The 10,171-nt window shown below is 45.2% G+C and overlaps 1 protein-coding gene across 2 annotated transcripts in view; it reads right to left on the reverse strand.

Moving 5' to 3' along the window:
* The window catches only part of USP9X (ubiquitin specific peptidase 9 X-linked), a 100,035-nt gene extending 91,911 nt beyond the window's left edge, over positions 1-8,124 (reverse strand). For both annotated transcript variants that reach the window (XM_068686217.1, XM_068686206.1), the window contains exon 1: positions 7,543-8,124. The gene's annotated coding sequence lies outside the window, so the exon portion shown is untranslated. The remainder of the gene's footprint in view (positions 1-7,542) is intronic.
* Positions 8,125-10,171: the final 2,047 nt, after the last annotated feature.

Below are 10,171 nucleotides of genomic sequence, written 5' to 3' on the forward strand. Positions count from 1 at the left end.
AACATTAAAACCCTCAAATTGTTTTATGTGTAGGACAGTGTAAGAACATACTTAGAAGTTTGAAGCAACTCTTACAGCAGAGACTTTACTTCTCTGCTCCCAGCTGTTAGTTACTTGCTGCTGGACTCAATAATGTACACAACTTCTACAACATCTCAGTCTTCCCCAGTGATACACACACGTAAGCAAACAGCACATCAGGTACTGAGTACAATTTCAATTTTAGATGCGTTTTACCTCATCTTGTATCTCCTTCCTTTGTGCCCAACTACTGCAAAAAGTCTTCAGAAACCTGAAGACACCAGCTTTATTTACACTGAATTTTCTACAGCAGCACAGTTTCAAAGACAACTTTCAGAAGTACAGACAAATCTGCAAATCAAACTGATTTTGGCTACTGCTTGCCAGCAACAAAACAAAACTAACAGGTTGGCCATCCGCTAGTGCTATTCAGCTGCCTCCAGGCACTGTATCCAGACGCCGCTACCGGTTCTCTAAATGTTGCATTATCAGGAAAATATGATGAAAAAGGAAAAATCCTGACAGGGATTACCAAAATCTACTTCATCCAGTCAAAAATCTTGGGATGGGCAGATAACTAAAAAACTTCAGTGGCATACCTGCTAACCAGAGGCTGATACTGAGCACATTTTTCCCCATGACTGAAAACACAAGTCATAATAACTTTCCTTACCACAGCAAGGTTTCCTTCCCACTTCGCTGGCCTTCCTGCATCCACTGCCACTGAGGAAAACGAAGCTTTTCATTTTTACTTCTGACTTTTTAATTTTATGAAAAGAAATCTAGGTGTTTTCCCAATCCTAAGACTAGGGAGGAAAGGTAAAGGAATTAACGGCTTCTCAAATGCCATAAGGGGAATCCATGTTTCGAGTTACATCTTCACTAGACACGTTACAAACTGTCAACCACAGCAATCTGGCTAAACTGCAGTAGGAATAAAAACAGAGAGAGCTTTCAGGCAATCTGGAGGTTATCTTCCTCTCTAAGTACCAGAACTATCCTGAAGAAACTCAAAGAGAGCTCTAAGGCACTGAAGAAATCTGATGCTCCCACCTTACCTGGAGAAAGAAGCCTGTGCATCACCTCAGAAATATCTGATGGTATACGTGTGTACGTCTGTATAAACAACTACATGCAGCAAGGGAAAACACCTGGGAGTTTAAGGTCCCGCTGTGATTAATAAAGCACTGTCTGGAAGACGGGTGCGGGCATATGGAGGGCTGTGCAAAAGTGGAGCCTGAAACTATAGAATAAATCACCAGAGTTTTCACCTTCAAGCTCCAGGGAGTTTGTGTCATAATTTGTAAAATAAATAAACAGAAATATTGTGGAGATCGTCACAGTCAGAGGATTCAGGAACATGCACAAAACAGAAAGGTCAGCAATCAGCAACCAATTAATATTTTATTTCTAAATTAGAAATATACGAAGCCTTCTAGCAAACAAAACTGTAGTTTAAGCTCTTTTAGCTGATTGGAATTGTGGTCTCTCGTCCCTTCAGTCACCTAATAATAAGCCAAGCAAATCCATGCTCCTTATTTAAGATTCAAATTCATGGTTTTGTTCTGCTGAAATGTATTAAAAATTGAAGTATTTCATTGCTACAACAGCAGAAAAATTAAACACCAAAAGACAAAAGGCTCATCTGCTGAGATGCCAGCACATTTCGACAATAGCGTTCACTCTCATATTGAGTTAGAAAAATGAGAGACTTCCCCCCTTCACCACAAATGTTCATTTCTAGCAAAAGTGGGCAAAAAGCAAACTTCCACCCACAGCCAATACACATCTGTCACCACTGTCCTACACACAGTGCTGGCAAAGGTGTTCCCCTCCAACCAAAAAAGCCCATCTGGTTGGGATCCTACCCCTCCTCCTGATCTGAGGGATCCTACCTGGCACACACACCACGACTTTGCTCTTTAGGGAACACATCTTAACACTCCTTTGTCATTTCAGAGTGTTATAGCTAAGACCATTCTTCCACAAAATAACACCTTTACCTCATCCCATGTCTAATCCCATTGAAATTAGGCAAAAAATTGAGCAGCATCTAAGTGTCTTAAGGATTGAGGCCTACAGAATTAATAATGTACATTTCCATGCCTTTTTGTGTTGGCATTAAGCTGTTACAAACTGTTACTTCTGTAAAAGAAAGCCTCTTCTAGGGAATATTTTCTAGTATTTAAGTTTGGGATATTTACATCGAAGCCTAATGAAAAGTTGGCCATGAAATTGCCTCCATGGACTTTTCATTATCTTGAAGTGTCCATCTTTAAAAACAAACAAACAAAACAAACAACAAAAACTTGTTAGTTTATAGCAGAGTTTTTATCTAGGAAGTATTTTAGAGGTTATAGCAGAGAGTAAGAGAAGTCGAGCAAATATTAAGGAGTCGTATGTTTGTGTCTTGCCTTCAACATATTTTTGAATATCAGCTTAAAAAAATTTTAGAAAAAAAAGTTGAGAGCTCTCCATTCATAGATGTACATCTTTAAGAAGTGATGTAATGTGGAATTCCCCTCCTATGAGTAAATTCATGGCTAAATGCTAGCTACCAGACAATATTATTTGCTAAGATGTCAAGTAAGGTTAAATTTAATTTATTATTTTTTTCACATGCAAGAAGCCCACATTTTTCTCTTGGCAGTTACACGTGTTAAGAAAATGCAATCACAAAACAGGCTTACAGACTGTTTTGTAAACAGACCAAGGATGCCACAAACAAAAGTATTCCACTGCAACGTTCCTGATAGCTATGCATTACTGGTAAGCAGTTTACATTTTAACTGCATGAAAAAAGTTAGAAATACTAGCATTGAAAACATGATTAGATTTTAAAACCAAAGATATCTCACGGATCTCTTTTAGAGGTGTAATAACGAAGAAGTAAAACAAAGCAATTAATCAGTCTCACAATTAATAACAACTTATCCTTAAAGCAAACCACGGCGCGGTGATGTTTCCTTCAGCAAGCAAGGCACAAACACACACACGTATATTTAATTCCCAGCATTCCCATTTTTATTTGAAAACACATCGAAGACAGCTGGTAGCCAAAAAGCTTTGATACCAAGCCGACTGACTTCAACTCTCAAATAAAACGAGACTAATGGGCTCATATAAAGAGAAAATACCAGAAAGTTCACAACAGAAAATGCAAAAGGAACTGTCTGTGCTGTTAAGCTCTCTCTCTCAAAAAAAAAAATAAATTACACTAAGTCACAACTGTCTACTTTAACATCTTATTTACCTTCCTCCCCTCTTCTGTTGTGGGGAAAGCTACTAACAGCTCTCCTGTCAACTCACCGATAATTATGTTTTTAACGATTTATACCAAACAAGACCTACTGCACAGAAAGTGCTCGACAGGCAGAGTGGGGCCCAAGGGACACTGGAACGTCTAGGAAATGCAACATTTGACACTCTGCAGGAGTAAAGTCACAATGGAAGGGCTTTCTGCCACTATCTCTCCACGACTCTAAACAAGAGGACCTCAGTCAAAACAGTCTTGTCAGGAGGTGCAGAGGGAATCTTTGTTAAGCCTATTCCCAAGTCAAGCTACAGCCTTGAACACAGCAGAACTTGAAGAGACATCCAATATAAAAGAAGAGTTTTTAAATGACAGCTCGACTCATTATGAAACTGTAATTCCTTGTAACAGTGTAAGAACTTCAAGATGGCCCTCCAGGAATAAGAGAACAAAAACTAGATTTAATATATGAAAGATGTTACTGCATTTTTATAACTCAAAGTAGCTCAAACTTCCCAGGTCATTTGTACAAAAACTTGAGTCTTGTTGCATGCAAGCATATGTTTACGAAAAGACCCTCTTCCCATCCCCTGCTGCTCTATGAAAAAAATCACTTCTTGTAACTACCATTCTGCAATGCAAAGGTTTACCAAATTCCCCTTCCTAAACGTAACTAACTACCCAACCAGCCTGCTAACCAATGGACATTTGCCACTACTGGATATTGCAGAAAAGCAACCACTTAAGTGTTCAAAACAGAGCAGAATAACAACCGTGATGAATGTTCTACGCTGATGGGACAGGGCAGGTACAATGCTGTAGCTTAATTTTTATCTTTTTTTCTCATTAGTTTGTGTCAGGGTGAAAGCACGCATAAAAAAGTTTAGTTAGAAAGAAAAAAAAAAAGAGATGATGTTGCGTATTTATATACCACAAATGTTATGTATGAAATAAGGGAAGTCCACAGCAATGCACACAGCACTGCCAGTTTTGCAAAAGGCAAGGTACTACAGCAAAAAGGGGATATCATCAAGTTACGTTCCCGTAACATACCCTCAAGTGTTCTGAATAAGATGTTGAACTCCATTTTTAAATGAGGATAATGTGGATAATAAAAACAGATGCACCTACACAGAGCTTCAAGCAGAGATGCACCAATAGTGTAAGAAAAATATGGATTCCTGACCAAGAGAAACTATGCCCACATGTTCAAATGAATACAAACACTAACGTCCAGGAAATAATTTTCTAAAGGGCACAAAAGCCTTCACACATACAACTTCCCAAGTGATCAGAAGCCCAGTGACGTTTCCCGTATCTTCAGATGACCACCTAACCCTGGTCTCCGCAAGTGCTGGGTAAGCAAGACTACTGGTTTGATTAAGCAATGTTTGTGCTGACAAGGAAATGAATTAAGGTAAATGTAATAGTTTGTGCTGGGGGTGGGGGTTTGGGTTTCTGTGCTGTTTTAACCTTGCTTTAACGAAAAACAGTAAGGGACAGCTTTGATTCAATTACCTTACAGATAGGGCTAACCTGCTCAGGATGTTTTCAAAATATATCCAGAGTCTTTAGATCTATTAGGATATATAAAAGAGCGTCTCTGAAACAAAATGAAACCTACAACATCCTACCAAACACAATAGCACTCACTAGTCAAATATCTGAAGCAAGTTCAAAACTTACTTCTAAACTGGAGAGGGAAGACCAGAAATATTTCCCAAAGGAACTTAAAAAATAAAAATACCATTACATACCTGACAGAAATGTAACTTTATAGCCATTTAAAAATAAGTTGTTCCAACTAACAAGTAACTGAACTCCTTATTTTTATTCAAAGTTGTATTCATGCTGCAAAGTCCCAATTTCAATTTTAAATTGAAAGATGCCTTTAAAGTTGTCTTGGAAGAAAGGTACCTTTACTTTCTTAAATGTCTGTGCACCAATCCAATATTTTCATTTGTCCCGAGTCTCACTCGTAAGAATTCCAGCACGTTACACAAAACAGATAAACCTTAAAGTGTGCATTTGAACAGAGAGAAGTTGCACTGGCCTACTTCTGAATACAAATGCACCACAATGTGGGAAAGAAAATGTTTACATAAGGGTGATGGTGTTCTACAGATATAGAAACAGTAAACAGCTTTGGGACCGCTATCCTCATTGATTACCACCTCCAGATGTAGTCTTCCTGTCAATTCAATGGGCAGAAGTATCACCACAAGGGCAAATTCTGCAAGACATGAAACAGCAGCCTGGAAAGATTCAAACAGAGACTACCCAAAAGAAATGCCATGAAGATAATCTACACGAAGGGCAAGAAGAAAAGTACCGAAGATACTGAAGAGAGGAAAGTGACTATGCTACAATCTTACATGTTTATTTTTAGCTGTATTTCCCCCCTCCAAAACAATCATGCTGATCTGTGAGTTTCTTCCACTGCAGCTTTATGATTATGTTTACGTTTTTGTTCAAATCTATCATTAGGCATCACTGTGGTCCAGGGTATTGCAACAGAACAATCAATGCATGTACTCGACGTGCTTCTCCAAAATTCTTGATATTAGCTATTGTACTCTGTTGGTTCCAGAAAACAACGTTACTTCGACTCAGAATCAAAGGCATTACTTTTTTTTTTTTTTTTTAAAAAAAAAGAAAAGCAAACGAACCCCTACTCATACACAACTTAGATTTTGCTGAAATAAGTGTGTTACTTGAACAGGAACATTTATGTTGGCGAGTCCAGGCAATTTCTCACAGTAGAACCTTAAAAGACCAAGAAAAAGTTAGCTGCCTACAGATTTCAGTCACCCCTAATACTCCTTACTGTCACTTGAATTCCATAATTGATACAGGTCAAATGTCCAAAAACCCATCACTGGGCCCTTCCTAAACATAACAACTTCAACATCCATTTGTTGGGCATTTGAGAAGCCTGCTGGAAAACGCAGATTACCTGGTCCAGCTGTCATAACAAGTATTGCTACTTGTATACTGAAGAAACCATCTTAATATCTAAATTCAAAAGCTTTTCAAAAAAAAAAAAAAAAACAACAAAAAAAACAGGCCCCAGTTCTGTAACTAGGTCAGCAAAAGTGGGCCTTGTGCTAGCTTTGATCCTGTGACTTCAGAGAGGTCTTTGGGCCGATACAAACGTCCAATACGAATACAACTGCAGAGCTGTGAATGTAAAGCAGGTTGTACAGACAACACGAGGGCAGCTGAGCCTGGGAGTCCCTTGAATATTTAATTAGAAGAATTATTTTCCAAAAGATTTTTTTTTCCCTGCACAGCTGCGTATCGCCGCACGTCTCCAAAACACTCTAGCGAACTTCTGAAGGAGCAAGCTGAAAATCAAACATGGCATCTTGAAGTCCACCTCGACTCTTTTACAAAGAAAACCAGTTCAGACTGAAACGAATGATTTTGCGAGACTGTTCCCTCGGCAGCCAAACAACGGTGCACGAAGCGGGTCGGCACACGTTAGCGGGGCGATTACCAACACAGGCAGGAACCGGCGATCCATCCTACCGGCAAAACCCTCGCTTTTCTCGAGGACAATAACAGCAAACGGTTGTGGCACCTCGGATTTGGGGGTGGGGAGAGGCTGGTTTCCCCAGAATAAATCGGGGGAGCCGCTTTATTACGGACAGCCACGGAGGGGGCTTTTTTTTTTCGTGCATCGACAACGGGCTAAGCTGGAAGCCGAGGCTAGAGGAGTGGCCTCCGTGTTAATAATGTTTACAGCGGGTGTGAGCGAGGGTTTTTCATTGAGAGCAGAGCCCGGGCGGCTCGGCAGGGCCTGCTCTCCAGGCGTCGCCCGGGCCTAGGCGGCTCCAATCACTCCACCTCAGTAATGGCGTTCGCTGCGGAGCCCAGCCAGACCCGGGGGCTGCCCAGCGGGGCGGGCGGGCGGGCAGCCCCCGGCCCTCCAGCGGCTGCCTCTGGGGGCTCGGCCGGTGAGGAGGAGGAGGAGAGGGAGGAGGGGGGGAAAAAGAAGAAGAAGGAGGAGGAGGAGGAGGAGGAACGGGGCGGGGGGCGCCGCCGTTGGAGGCTGAGGCCGAGGCTGAGCAGCCGTCAGCCATTTTCCCTTGCCCTCCAAAACACCGGCGGCGCGGGGCCTGCCGCCCGGCATCGCCCCCTCCTCCTCCTTCCTTCTCCCTCCTCCTCCTCCTCGCTGCACCCCGTCCCCGGGGAGCTCCCCACACGCAGCTCCCGGCCCCACCCGGCCCCGGCCCCGGTCCCGGCCCGGTCTCGCCGCCACTCACCCCCGCACGGCGTCGTCCCCTCCTGGTCCCGCGGCTGCCGCTGCCACAGCCCGGAGCCCCGCCGCCCGCTGCTGCTGCTGCTGCTGCTGGCGGAGCGCGGCCGGCGCCTGCCTCATCCCCGGCGGCCGCCGGGGCTCATGGCAGGCCCCGCGCTGCCGGCTCGGGCGACGAGGGGGGCGGCTCCGCTCCGCCGGGAGAGAAAGGCGAGGAGAAGGCGAGGGAAGGAGGAGGAGAGGGGCCAAGCCGCTGCGGCTCCCGGCTGCGCTCCGTCCCCGCGGCTCGGCTCGGCTGGGCTCGGGCGTTTTTCCTGCGTCACCAGCTCCTGCCCGGCCGCCCTGCGCTGCGCTCCGGCTGCCGACGGGGCTCGGCCGGGGCCTGCGCGCTCCGCTCCGCCCCGTCCGGGCACCGCGGCCACGGGGGGGGATGGAGGAGGAGGAGGAGGAGGAGAGGAGGAGGAGGAGGAGGAGGAGGAGGGGGCAGCCGCGCCGCTCGCCTCGGGGGCCCGGGGCTCGGCTGGGCTGGGCGGGGGCGGGCAGGAAGGAAGGCGGCGGCGGCGGCGGAGGGGAGCGCCGGGCGCTGACGGCTCCGAGGAGGAGATGGGGAGGGAGGGACGGGGGTGAGGGGGGGGGAAAGGAGGGAGGGAGGCGGCGGCGGCTCCTCAGTCTCGCGGGGCCCTGCACAAGATGGCGGCCCCGGTGGCGGCGGCGGCGGCGCGGCCCTCGCACACTCCTCGCACGCTTTTACACACGCACACGCGAGGGAGAGACACGCGTGTAACCGGTTTTGTGATTTTTATTTATTATTTTATTTATTTTTATTTTTTGGAGCGGGGGGGGGGGGGTTGGGGGCGTGTCACGCGCGCCGCCGTTTCACGCCGGTTGGGCCCGCGCGGGTTCCATTGTGGCCCGCCGGCACGGCCGCCGGGTGACGTCACGCGGCCGCGGCCCCGCCTCCCGCTCCGCCTCAGGGGCGTGAGGAAATGGCCGCCGGGCAGCCCCGCGGCGACGCGCTCCGTCCCGCACGGTCTCGCCTCAGCTCAAGCGGCGCCTAACGCCTCGCTTTTGTGCTTTTTCTTCATCTTTTGGCCCTTTTCTCTGTTTTCACGTTAAAAAAAAAGAAGTGTGACTCGGAAGCAGGCGGCGGTGCCTGCCGTTATTCCCCGTTCCGATAAAGTTAGACTCGGGCTGCTTGTTGGTCACGGGGATTATTCGGGGAGGGAGCCTGCAGCACGTCTTTCCTCACCGATAATAAAGCCATAACCGTGGTGAAAATCTGTGTACGCCTGTTCATTTCAGAAATATGTTTAATCATGGAAACAGCAGCCCTTTTATCTCACCAATTTCCATGCCTGTGGTTGCGTTAGTCTGGCCTCCTCGCTCCTTTTTTTTGTGCCTTACCAGTTAGGTTTTCCCTCCTATTTCCAATTTATCCAGTTTATCCTCCTAGGAAGCGTTTAAAGTTTCTGCAGCCATAATGCATATAACTTTCTTGCCTCAGTTCTCTCTCCCTGGAGCCCTTGACTCTTTCTGACGACTTACAAGGGCACGAGCGCACCTCAGACAATTTTGGTTGTGTATCGTTTGACGGTTCTCAGTCCTTAAAAAATAAACCGCTCTGTTTATTGATGTTCCTTTCTTTTTATTGTTAGTTAGACCCCTTTTTTTAACGGCATGCCAAATATTATGTGCCTTCTCACTATTATGGCTTTTTTGGCAGAGCCAAATAGTGACACATCAGTGGGGTTTTATAATGTGGGCAATTGTCCACCAAGAAATTGACTGTCGGTTCACATAAAAGTCAACAAAAAGGGAGAGGGAGATGAACAACATTTCCAGAAACAATACTGGTGCAACTTGTAGCAAATATTCCCTCTTGTAAAGAAGTTTTTTGTTTGTTTGTTTGTTTGTTTTCAGCCAAGAGGAAGAGTAGAAGCTTTGTTTAATTTAATTGAAACCTTAGGTCTGGAACAAACTTACGAATTGATTCCTCTTCAGCTTTCTGGGACCTTTGGTGGTATTTTTCTTATTTTAGATTCTACTTTATGTATAGTTTGCAGAACAGTATTACTGTCCTGTAAAGAGATATAAGAGAAATGTTGCATTTGTGTGCAGGGAGAAAAATAAGACGCGCATTATGCCATGTTTATTCTCTTAACTTTTATATTTGACCTCCTTCCTGTTTTAAAAGTACGTTCTAAAGTGCTTTGACAGAGCAGCAGTTGCTTGTAGCCGTGCTAATCAAAGGTCACGATAGGCTGAAGTAGTACAGCTATTTATGGCACCAAATAAAAGAAGATATTGGGACGGCGATGGCACTTTGTGGTTGCTAAACAAGCAAAGCCTGCACCAGACCTCTGGCTGGGGAACCCTCTCCGTTCTCCTGAACCAAAACTTGTGCCTGTCCCTGCTCACGTTGGCTCCCAGAGCTCTCCGAGGGGATCGCCTTGGCTCAGCTTGTATGGCACTGTTTGGCCTCTGGAAAGAATTCTCACATTTTCTCTATCTCTTTTTTTTTTTTTTTAATTATTATTATTTTTTTCTTTTCCTCCTGGAACTGCAAATCCATGTCACAATTTTATCTCTGCAGCAGATATGGAAACAAAAAGCTACGCGTTAGAGGAAATTGCTGA

This window comes from Anas acuta, chromosome 1 (assembly GCF_963932015.1).
Source record: "Anas acuta chromosome 1, bAnaAcu1.1, whole genome shotgun sequence".
NCBI classification, from domain to species: domain Eukaryota; kingdom Metazoa; phylum Chordata; class Aves; order Anseriformes; family Anatidae; genus Anas; species Anas acuta.